Below are 12,172 nucleotides of genomic sequence, written 5' to 3' on the forward strand. Positions count from 1 at the left end.
CCTTTTCCATACCTTCCCCTCCCCCCGCCTCCATTTTCTATTGCTATTTTTCCTCTTCCTCTGAACAGAAAGCTTTCCATTTTTGCAGGGAGATATAGGTGACCTCAGAAGAAAGTCAAATGCAAATCAAACCCACGATGAGATACTTCACAGCCACTAGGATGGCTGTAATAGAAAAGACATTGATAAGTGTTGGCAAGGATATGGGGAGGTTGGAATCCTCCTAAATTACTGGTGGAAATGAAAGCTGCAGAGGGAGAGGGAGAAAAAGAAGAGAAATCGTTTCCAACTCTGATGCCCCATCCTTGAAACTCACTTCCATCCATATCTGTCCTTTCATTCTCCTGGGTTTTCTTTTTTTTTTTTCTCCTGGGTTTTCACAAAGACGCGCCTCCTTGTTACAACTCGTCTTGCACCTCTGCTTCACATTCCACTTCGTGTTACTTCCTTAGTAACCCTGCTCAGTGGTTGTGTCCTGTCCTTATCTTTCTCTCTACTGGCTCCTTCCCACTAACATTTAAACGTTTTTCAGTCTCTTGGGACACCTGGCTGGCTCAGTCCGTAAAGCATGTGACTCTTGATCTTGGGGATGTGAATTCAAGGCCCATGTTGGGTGTAGGGATTACTTGAAAGCAAAAGCATTAAAAAAATTTTTTTTTGAGAATTTAACATGTTTAAAACAGATCACTCAAAATATGACCTTCAATTCCAGCCCATTTTCATTTACTGCCTAGCTATTTCACTTTTCCTTTACAGGCAAACTTTGTGAACAGGTTGTTTATATTCATTGTTTCCTTTTCTTCATCTTTCACATGTTCCTCAACCTGCTGCAATCTGGCCTTGTCCACCTACAACTTCACCAAAACTCTTCCTGCGAAGGTCACCAGTGATTCTTGTTCCATCCAGTGGACATACCTCAGTCCTTACCTAGTTTGGTCTCAGCACCATTAGACCTTGGCACTACCTCCTTTGTGTAATATCCCTGTCCCTAGGCTTCCGTGACGCTGTGCTCTCCTGGTTTTCTTCCTACTGTGCCTGTTCCTTCACAGACTCTTCTGCAGGGGTATTCCTTTGTCTCTCTGCTGTTGGACTTTTAGAGTTCTTTCCAAGATCCCCTTCTCCCCTTAATCCATACATTTTTCCCTGGGTGATCTCAGGCCAAATTTCCAGATCTCCAATCCAGATCTCTTTCTTGATCTTTAGATTTATAAATCGACCTATTGGACATAGCCACTTTGATATCCCACTGGCAGCCAAACTTCAAATGTCCAGGTTAGACTTCCTCATCTCCCCCCTGAAATTGGCTGTGTTCTCTGTCCTAACGAGTGGCACTACGGTTCACTGTCACTTAAGCTGAGCAGCTGGGTATGATCCTTGGCTCTCCTTTCCTCTCATTCAGGTCCTTTCCCCCATTCCGTCAGTTAAAGAACCCTCTTGAGTCTGTCTCCTGTCCAGGCCTCTCCATCTCCATTTCCTTGGTACGGGCTGCTTTCTTGCCGGCCTTACCGCAGCCACCTTGGGCTCTCTGTGTTCTCTTTCTTCATCCCCATCTGGTCTCTGCATTCAGCCCAAGTCATCTTTAACAGACATACATCTGATCATGCCACTTCCCTGCTTAAGATCTTTCAGTGATTAAATGTTGCTCTTAGGATGAAGGCGAAGTTTTCTGGCTACAGCCCTGCTACATTTCTTTCAGTCCCTCCACCTGGCATATACATTCACCGTTCCCGGTGCCTGTCTTCTCACAGGTAGTTGCCACTGGGCGATTCTGGTGTTCCATGGCATTCCCGCCTCCCCAGCAGAGCAGTGGCCGCTCGCTCTGGTGAACATCTCTTTATACACCTAGACCCCCCTGACCCCTTGTAAGTTCTGCTCGGGGCAGGGGAGGGGGTTGTGGTGGTGGCTTTGGGGCTTTTTTACCTACAGGACATCAGGTAAGCATTTATTGAATGAGTACTGCATGCCTCTGCCCGTCCACTGCTGGAATTTCAGTTTGGCTTTGGGCCATCACAGGGTATGGTTGATATTTTAATGCGGCCAGCAGACACTAGTAGATGAAATCACATGAGAGCTGCTCATGTAGGAAAGGTTCACGATACCATAAATGGATTTGAACATGGGTCCTTCTATTCCAGCCTTGAACACATTAGAAAAATAAAATCAAGCATTACTGTGTTCTCTCCATTTCTTAAGCCTTTTGACCCATCTATTTTTGAAGTGATCTGTTTTACAAAGCCTTGTATGTTTGGCGCAAAGAAGAACAAAACTATAGGAATTACTTCAAATCATCAAAGTTCCATTCTGTTTGCCTTTTAAAAATAGAAGTATCTCATAAAAACAGTACTTCTATAAGATTACAGTCAGCTTCACAACCCTGGAGACCTTGTTGTTGTTGTTCTGCTAATACTATTGCCACTTGGGTTATTTGCTTTTCTAACCTGAGCACGTGGCTTCAGTTGAATTATTTCTTCACTTACAATGAGCTGTCAGATACTCTGTCCTAGAATTGCCTAAAGCTTCTGTGCAATGAAATGAAAGTGGCTCTTCAGATGATTGGGGGGGGGGGGGGCGGGGGGGATGGAGAATTGCTGCCAGAGACCATAATTGCTAATTGTGTTGGGAAGTGATAGATGTCCTCTCCGGTGAGTAACAAATTCGAGCAAAACTGATGACAAAGAGGGCAGTCACTATGTTAGGAATTTTAAAACATCGGTCTGTTTTTAAACAAAGGTAGGAGGATTATCTTGTCACCTGTTCATCTTTGTGTTTTTGAAGGATGGCATCAACTCTTTTGGAGAATGCCACATTCTCAGAGCCCCTTTGTCTTTATGGAATTTGTCAAGTATTCAGGACATTCCCTTTCTTTCTTGTAGTCAGGTAAGCTTGCAGAAAAGAGAAGTGAATGACAGCTGTTTAGTAGTAGCTGGGGCGGTAAAAGCATCAGTATCTCTGAAACTTTGCTTCTTTGCAGTACTCACACCACAGTATGGCTGCAGCAGTCTTAAAGTGTATTTTTATTTATAAAAATCTGGGGCTGAGTCTTAGAGGCCCGTCTGGCCCTTGGAAATACATTTGGCGTCTAAGTCAGAGGTGTAGCATCTGTTCAGTCTCAAAAAGACCATTAGAAGAAGTACGGCAGAAATTGATGAGAGTAACATTTGGCTCTTCTGTAACTTGAGAGGTTTCCTGAATTTATTTTGCTGTGGCGTAGACGTGTGACATGACAAGCTGTGGAGTTGCACCCCAGAAGTTAGCCTAAAACCCTACAACTCATCTCTTTGAAAGTCTTACTAGAATTAAAATGCGATACTCAAAAATAGAGAAAGATGGGTACACACTTAAATCTTGTGCTCAGACAGGAACTTCCGTTGGTGAAAAAAGGAAGAAAGCTATGAAAAACCCTCATTCCTGCAGGAAACTGGGTGACCTTCACTGAGGAAATGCTTACATTTTTATTATCTGGTAGGATACTAAGAATTTGATTTCTGGAATTTCGTGTAGCAGTTTTCCAGTATATATCATTTTCATTTGGTTGTAACTGTTGTGCACATAATTTTTTTCCATTTATACATTCATATGTATCACATGGACCATATATTTGTATGTGGTATTCTGTTGTCCGGTTATTCTACTTGTATTCGTGTTCTAGGTTTCCACTTCCTAGGATCTTTCTTTTAGACCATAATCTCGCAGGTCCCTGGGTGGCTCAGTGGTTTAGCGCCGCCTTCGGCTCAGGGCGTGATCCTGGGATCGAGTCCCGCATCGGGCTCCCTGCATGGAGCCTGCTTCTCCCTCTGCTTTTGTCTCTGCCTCCCTCTCTGTGTCTCTCGTGAATAAATAAATAAAATCTTAAAAAGACCATAATCTCTTCAGAGCCAGAGACCAAAAAAAAAAAAAAAAGGAGCCAGAGACCATGAACGTATTGCTCTTTATGATTTCCCCCAACATTCTTGGTGTGTGGGGTCATTGTCAGAGGAAGAATTAATATATGCTGTTATTTTGTCCACGATATCCTACAGTAGTGCTTTTTTTGGTGAGGCATCTTAGACTTTATCAATAGCTCATTAACTATAAATAAATTCCTGTTGTAAGGCAGCTTAGCAACTTAAGCTGATAATAAATCATTACCCATCCAGTTTATGAAAACAGAAAAAAAAACCTCTATTAGAGATTTTCAGTGTACATGTAAGTGCTTTAATTTAAATAAAGTTTTTTGCAATTACAAAGTCGTTTTTCATATTTGATGTAGCTGTTTGAAATAGTCTGTACCAGGCCATATCTGGTGTGCTGAAGATCATACAGGCCACCTCTAAGGGGACTGAGCATTCAGAGTCCTTTATGTTTACTGTGAGAATATCGGCTTCCGAGATAAGGAAGGGAACACACTCCCTCCTGCCCCAAGAATGACGCCACTAGAAGAGTCAGGATGTTGGTGCCAGCTAACCAGCCTGCGTGGCTGTTCACGGTATTCTGACCTCTTCCTTAGCAAGCTGTTTTAGGTCAGCAGGAGACACGTTCTGATGTGGACTCTCCCGTCCGTTGCATCCGTCTCCTTTGTGCCAAATACGTGCAGGTTAAAGTGAGGGTTGATACCCGTGTGGAAGCCACTTGCTAGTACGTTACAATTCTAATTTCTAGCGTTGTTTAATATTGAGAGCATTATTTTATCAAAAACAAAGTTTTCCTTTACTAGTTTCTCCATTTCCTGTTGTTTTTTAAAATCCTGTAAATGTATTCAGATATATTTTCTGCTAGATCAGTAAAGCAAACCTTCCTTTAACAGTTACTTGGTGCCTTGGGGAAGGGAAAATAAATTGCTCCTAGAGGGATCCAAAGATCGGTTGCTACATTACTCCTTTAGTCTTCCATTCTAAATGTAGATTTCTAAAATTGGAAGGTGTTTGTCCTCTTGACTAAATTTGCTTTTAGAGTGTAAAATAAAATAACCTTTACTTCTCCATGCCACGAGCTTTCTGAGGGGCAGTGCTGGTTCACTGGGAAAAGCCATCCAGGGAATGGGATTTTGATCTGATGTACCAATGGACACAAAAGAAGTCTTTAGGAGTATAGGGTATATTTTCAAGTGCCAGAGAAAATATGGAGATCCACATGAGTTGACCTATTATCCTCTGAGGTGTTAAAACGCTTCCATCCTCTGCTTTCTTTCTTTTTTTTTTTTTTAATTTTTTATTTATTTATGATAGTCACACAGAGAGAGAGAGAGAGAGGCAGAGACATAGGCAGAGGGAGAAGCAGGCTCCATGCACCGGGAGCCCGACGTGGGATTCGATCCCGGGTCTCCAGGATCGCGCCCTGGGCCAAAGGCAGGCGCCAAACCGCTGCGCCACCCAGGGATCCCGTCATCCTCTGCTTTCTTATTTCTGCACTATTCTTGCTTTATTTCCATATGGCAGAAAAGCAAGAAATCATTGATTCACTTATTAATGCACAATTGAGGCTGAACATATTAATGCTTTGTATAAGGAAGTACTTCCTAAGTAATAAGCAAAAAAAAAATGTTGCAAAAAGAAAAAAGATTATCTTTTTTTTTTTTTAAAGATTTATTTGTTTATGATAGACATAGAGAGGCAGAGACACAGGAGGAGGGAGAAGCAGGCCCATGCCGGGAGCCCGACGTGGGACTTGATCCCAGGACTCCAGGATTGCACCCTGGGCCAAAGGCAGATGCCAAACCGCTGAGCCACCCAGGGATCCCCGAAAAAAGATTATCTTATTGAAGTACTTCAGAGGTGATTTTTTTTTAACTATTTTTTTAAAATATTTTATTTATTCATGAAAGAGAGAGAGAGAGAGAGGCAGAGACACAGGCAGAGGGAGAAGCAGGCTCCATGCAGGGAGCCCGACGTGGAACTCGATCCTGGGTCTCCAGGATCACCCCCTGGGCTGAAGGCGGCGCTAAACCACTGAGCCACCCAAGCTGCCCTCAGAGGTGATTATTTAATATAACTGACATGCTGATTAGAACTCATTTTTATAATAATCTCTAGGAGGACTGGTCATCATAACAAGTAGTTGGTTTAGTTTGAATTGCTATATATGCTGGAAAGTTCTAAGAAGGCTGTATGTCTTTTAGAAGTGTTCCATTTAAGATTTCTCTAATCTAAACTTACCTTCCCAAGACAGAATTAATTATGATTTTACTTTTTCAAAAATACTTTTTAGGACTGGAACACTTCTATATTTAATTTAAAAACATATAGCTTTGGGGATCCCTGGGTGGCTCAGCGGTTTAGCCCCTGCCTTAGGCCCAGGGCAAGATCCTAGAGCCCCAGGATCAAGTCCCACATCGGGCTCCCTGCATGGAGCCTGCTTCTCCCTTTGCCTGTGTCTCTGCCTCTCTCTCTCTCTCTCTCTCTCTCTCTCTCTCTCTCTCTCTGTCTCTCATGAATAAATAAATAAAATCTTTTTAAAAAATAAAAATAAAAATGTATAGCTTTGAGCTTATTAATACAGGTTGATGTAAATCCATGGGATCATAATTTTATTTTTAATTTTTTAAAAAGATCATTTGAGAGCAAGAGAATGTACGCACGTGTGTGGGGAAGGAGCACAGGGAAAGGAAGAGAATCTCAGGTGGACTCCCCACAGAGCACAGTCAAAACCAAGAGTTGGTCCCTTAACCAACTGAGCCACTCAGGTGCCCCCATAATTTGATTTTCAAAAATTACAGTAGAATATACATAACATAAAATTAATTATTTTAACCATTTCTAAGTATACAGTTTACTGACATCAAAAACATTCATATTGTGCAGCGGTTATCACTGCCTGTCTCCATAGAACGTTCTAGTCTTCCCAAACTGACGCTCTGTGCCCATTAAACAGTAACTCCCCGTTCTCCTCTCCCCCCAGTCCCTGGCAACTCTCATTCTCCCTTCTGCCTCTAGGAGTTTGACCAGGCTAGATACCTCATGTTAGTGGAGTCATACAGTTAATTGTGTTCTTCTGTGTCTGGCTTGTCTCACTTCGCCTAATGTTTTCAGGGTTCATCCCCATTGTGTCATGCATCAGTCGTTTCTTTTGGAGGTCAAATAATATTCCATTGTATACAGATAGCACATTCTGTTTATCCATGCATCTGTTGGTAGATGTTTGTGTTGGGTGTTATGTGTAATGTTGCTATGATCGTTGGTGTACGACTCTCTGTTCAAGTCCCCGCTTTCAGTCCTTTGTGTGTATGCTGGCAGCGGGATGGCTAGATCACCTGCTAATTCTGTCTTTAGTTTTTGGGGACCTGACATACTGTTTTCTGCATTGGCTGTAGCGTTTTACATTCCCACTTTCTACATTTAATTTTACATTAATAACTTATTTTACAGATTTGTCTGAAACACTCTGCCATCCTAGGTTGTAAATTTAAGACCAGAATACCTCTTTCAGCTTTTAACAGTTTAGGGGGTATATATAATTCAAATAACTAAGCTTTAATTTTCATTTAAAATATTTATCTTTTGGTCACAAAGTGTTTGTTACAGAAATGTGGAATATATTTGAACAGTACAAAGAAAGAAAACATTACCTTTAATCTCTCTACAGAGAAATACATTTGGTGTGTATGTGTCCTTTTATCTGTATGTATTATACTTTGAAAATTGTAATCCTATAACACATACTGTGTTTGAACATAGCTGCGCCTTACAGATACACTTGTTTTTTTGCAGGGTGTTTTGTGTGTTTTCGTTTTGTTTTTGTTAACGTGGGAATAAGCTCATAGTTTAGCTTTTTGTTAGCGACTCCTTTGGGATACTTCATTTGACGGATGCATAGTACTAGGGAAGGAGAAGCCATAGTACTGTATTAGGATGCTTAATTACTGCTGAATACTTACCAAAGTGTGTGCCTATCCAGGATGGCCTAGGTTGGGCGGGCCGTTTGAAGAGTCTTCCCTATTAGTAGTGCCTCCTGCTAATATACGACTATTAATATACTACTCTACTTTTGGTAGTATATTAATAGAATATTTCCACATAGTACTATTTGAAGCATCTAAATTTGTTTGCAACCTCCGGAGTGATGATTTAAATGAAATGATGTTGAACTCTGTTTATATTCCTTTAAAGTATAATCCATAGAATTAGAACAAATCTGTTACTACTTCTTGATGTGTAGGCAAATTTAGTAGATGTCATAAGACATTAGAGCGAGCCTAATACTATTCTTGTGATCCTTCTATTTCTGATTCATTGTCAGCCACAGGGGTTCTTAAGTCTGGTCAAGATTTCATAACAGGTTAAATGCTAGTTAATTTCCAGTGATTCCACCTGCTTTGGCTTTTTGGATTAGTAGTATACACCGTTTATAATTTTGTGGTAGAGAGTCAGACATACAAAGTTGATAGAATGATACTTAGTATGATTTTCTTAATATTAGCAAAGGTGTTGGGCAGCCCAGGTGGCCCAGCGGTTTAGCGCCACCTTCAGCCCAGGGCCTGATCCTGGAGTCCCGGGATCGAGTCCCACGTCGGGCTCCCTGCATGGAGCCTGCTTCTCCCTCTGCCTGTGTCTCTGCCTCTCTCTCCCTCTCTCTCTCTCTCTCTCTCTCATCAATAAATAAATAAATAAATAAATAAATAAATAAAATCTTTGATAAAAAAATATTAGCAAAGGTGTCACTGCCCCCAGGTAAATGGAGAAATTAAACATCTCACCACAGTAATCTAATTGTAATGATGATGGTGGTCATTTTGCGTTAATTAGAAAATGTTGATGGTATTTGCATTTACATTATGCTGCCTTAGGACAAGATATGCCACATGCCCGAGTTCAGGACTGATCTGATCTGTACAGCACATAGCACATCCTGAGTTTTAATTACTCCACAGAACCTCTCGGAGAACCTTGTCCGAGGTCTGAGGATACCCTGTTCGTGTCCTCAGCTGCTCAGCTTGGACGAGTCTAGCGAAGGCATCCTTTGTGCTTTAGCAGCCTGCAGCCAAGGAGGCACCTTGTGCTCATACACTCTTGGGAGTCCCTGAGGACAAAGGTGCATTTGGTCTCCAGAGCCTGCTACTTAGTGGTTTTTGGAAGGAGGAAGGAATGAGTGATATTCACAGGGTTTAACCAGCCAAATTTAGATGGAAGCAAATGAGGGAACACATTTTTTTGGGGGGTGGGGAGAAGTACTTTTTATATTTGAAGCATTTTAAAGACAGATGCTGGTATACAGTATTAGGCAAAATAAAGTCAGAAGGAAGTAATATTCGAGAAGTTTAACCTCTCAGGGGCCAGGGCTGATGTTCTCTGATGTAAGAAGACTCAGAGGGCTTGGGGTTGAGTCCGGACTGTGCTTTTCACTGCTCTGTGACCTTGGGAAGTCGCTTTACCTCTGAGCCTCATTCCTCATCTACGAAGAATGGATTATGGCCCTTCTTCCTCACAGGAGTATGGAGAAGATGAAATAATGTGTGTGAGGCTGCCTCCCGTGGGGCCGCAGCAGTCGTGGTCACTGCAGTGTCTTCCTTCCTGCTCTTTACCCACCTGGCGGGATTGTCGGGGTAATGACTTGCCTGGGCAGCAGTACTGCCCTCGTTCTCACGCCACCTGAAATCCCCTGCAGCTCGTTCATCCCAGCTTGACCACAACGTTACAGAGTTTTATAGGACGGACTTTTGAGAAACCCAGGCTCGTAAAGGTAGGTGGCACGTCACCCTGATTAGTTAAAAGCCAGCCTGCGCCTCAGGACTCTCTCTCCCACCATGCAGACTGTTGGCAATGCTTCTGATCCCGTGAGGGGTGTGGACCTGTAGGATACATGACCTGGTTTGATGCTGACTTTTAATGTACAAGACTTTGGACAGACGTCTTGTAAAATAAAGCTGCAAGTAATTCAGCGATGGGTAAACTCCGTTCGCATAATAAGCCATCATTATGGAAGCCTGGTTTTCCAGTAGCTTGCCAAACCCTTGGGGCATAGTTGCCTGTGTGACTGATTCATGACTTCAGAATAATTGTGCTGTTGTCAGGAAATTGTGTACGTTTGAATGTTAGTATCCCTCTGTGTTGTAATTTTTTAAAAATTTTAACTTATTTGAGGGACAGCAAGAGAGAGAGTGGGGGCAGGGAGGTGGAGGTGGGGGGCAGAGGGAAGCAGGCTCCTCGCTGGACGGGAGCCCGATGGGGGTCTCTCCAGGACCCTGAGATCATGATCTGAGCTGAAGGCAGACGCCTAACCTGCTGAGCCACCCAGACGCCCCTCCTTTGTGTTGTAATTTTAAATGTGACAAATCATATTTTCTTTGGCTAACTTAAATCCCTCCCCTTTTCCCTGTTTATTTAAAATTCTATATTAATACAATATTAAATTTTGAGGACTTTGATGTGATTCATATTCTAGGAAAATAAAGGATTGTTTTTTTATTTGGAATTCATTCTGCTTGTATTCATTTATACTATTCCTTTCTTGTGACTTCTTCCCTGTTTTGTAAGAGACACAAAGCAGGCCATTTGGGTGCAGGGTAGGAGGCATCTTTTTTTTTGTTATTTCTAAGAGCATTTAAGGCAATCATACTATATAAAGAACACAAAAATCAAGAGCAAAGAAAAGAACAATAGTCCATTAGGAAAAAAAAAGGGACTTTATAAAAGGATGACGCTTGAGGCCAAGAGGTTAGGAGTGCATGTGCAGATTCCAGGTTCTGCATTATGCGGCTTCAGGCCCTGAGTCAGCCACTTTATGATTTGAGCAAATTCTTTTTTTTTTTTTTAATTTTATTTATTTATTCATAGAGACAGAGAGAGAGAGAGGTGCAGAGACACAGGCTCCATGCAGGGAGCCCGACGCGGGACTCCATCCAGGGTCTCCAGGATCACGCCCTGGGCTGCAGGCGGTGCTAAACCTCTGCGCCACCGGGGCTGCCCTGAGCAAATTCTTAAAATCTCTTTGTGTCCTATTTCCTTGTCTGTAAGTTGAGGATTACATGAATTAATAGATGTAAAATATCAAGAACAGTACTTGGCGCACCTACTGCTCGAGAAGTATCAGTTATTGTTGCTATTATTGTGATTATTTTTTTAAATGATGCCCAGCCTCACTCATCATAAGAGAAATTCAAGTTGAAACAAAACCAAGATACCATGATAATACGCTGTGTAGTAAGGATGTGGCTAATCAGGTGCTGCCATACATTGGTGGTTATTTTATATACTGGCACTACTTTGGTAGAGAATAATTTGAGGTAACTGTTAAAGGTAAAATAGCAATTTGGGGTGCCCGGGTGGTGCCTTAAGACTCCCTCCCCTCCTGTGTGCTTGCTCTCTCAAATAAATAATCTTAAAAAAAAAAAAGATAAAATAGCAATTAGACTTTAACCCAGCAGCTTAATTTTTAGGAATTTATCTTGTAAATGTATATATCAGAAAAGACGTGCATATGCAATAATATATGTAGACAATAATAGCAGGCTTGTTTGTGTTAGGAAAAGACTAGCAGTGACTTCAACAGTCTCTCAGTAGAAGCAGATAAGTTGTTAACTTGATGGGTGGAATGCTATTTAAAAGTACCAGTGAGGGATGCCTGGGTGGCCCAGCGGTTTAGCACCTGCCTTCGGCCCAGGGCGTGATACTGGAGACCTGGGATCGAGTCCCACGTCGGGCCTCCCTGCAGGGATCCTGCTTCTCCCTCTGCCTGTGTCTCTTCCTCTCTCTGTGTCTCATGAATAAATAAATAAAATCTTTAAAAAAAATAAGTGCCAGTGAAAAGAAATGAAGTCCGTCTACATGTACTAATCTAGAATGCTTTCCAAGATGTGCTGTCGACTAAGGGGAAGAAGGCTTCTACACACACATACACCCAGTGCTTTTGCAAGCATACGCTGCCTCTGGAAGGAATTAGCGACAACTGTCCACAGTGGTTGCCTTTGAGGAGAGGGTTGGGGAGGGATGGTAGGGAGACTTACTTTCCTTTACCCCTTTGTACTAGTTGTACGTGTACAACATTTTTGAACATGTTTATGTATTATTTACCTTTCCCCAAATCCTTTGTGTGTCCTCACCAGCACGCACCTGTCCATACCTCTCAGAGCATTCAGATGTTGTTTCAGGAGTCTGCTGTGGAGTGATGGGGAGTAGCTCATCCTGATTGTGTTTAATGCTTATTGAATATGTGATGTGATTCTTGAGGCATAGAAGTCATCCTCCCTGTCATCCAAGTTAGT

The 12,172-nt window shown here is 42.1% G+C and overlaps 1 protein-coding gene across 7 annotated transcripts in view; it reads left to right on the forward strand.

The window, feature by feature from the left end:
- The window catches only part of RCBTB1 (RCC1 and BTB domain containing protein 1), a 59,824-nt gene that overhangs the window by 14,452 nt on the left and 33,200 nt on the right, over positions 1-12,172 (forward strand). For 2 of the 7 annotated variants that reach the window (XM_072760544.1, XM_072760543.1), the window contains exon 2: positions 9,400-9,651. The exons of the other annotated variants lie outside the window; for them this stretch is intronic. The gene's annotated coding sequence lies outside the window, so the exon portion shown is untranslated. The remainder of the gene's footprint in view (positions 1-9,399; positions 9,652-12,172) is intronic. 7 annotated transcript variants of the gene reach the window in all.

Source organism: Vulpes vulpes, chromosome 6 (assembly GCF_048418805.1).
Source record: "Vulpes vulpes isolate BD-2025 chromosome 6, VulVul3, whole genome shotgun sequence".
In the NCBI taxonomy this organism is placed as follows: Eukaryota; Metazoa; Chordata; class Mammalia; order Carnivora; family Canidae; genus Vulpes; species Vulpes vulpes.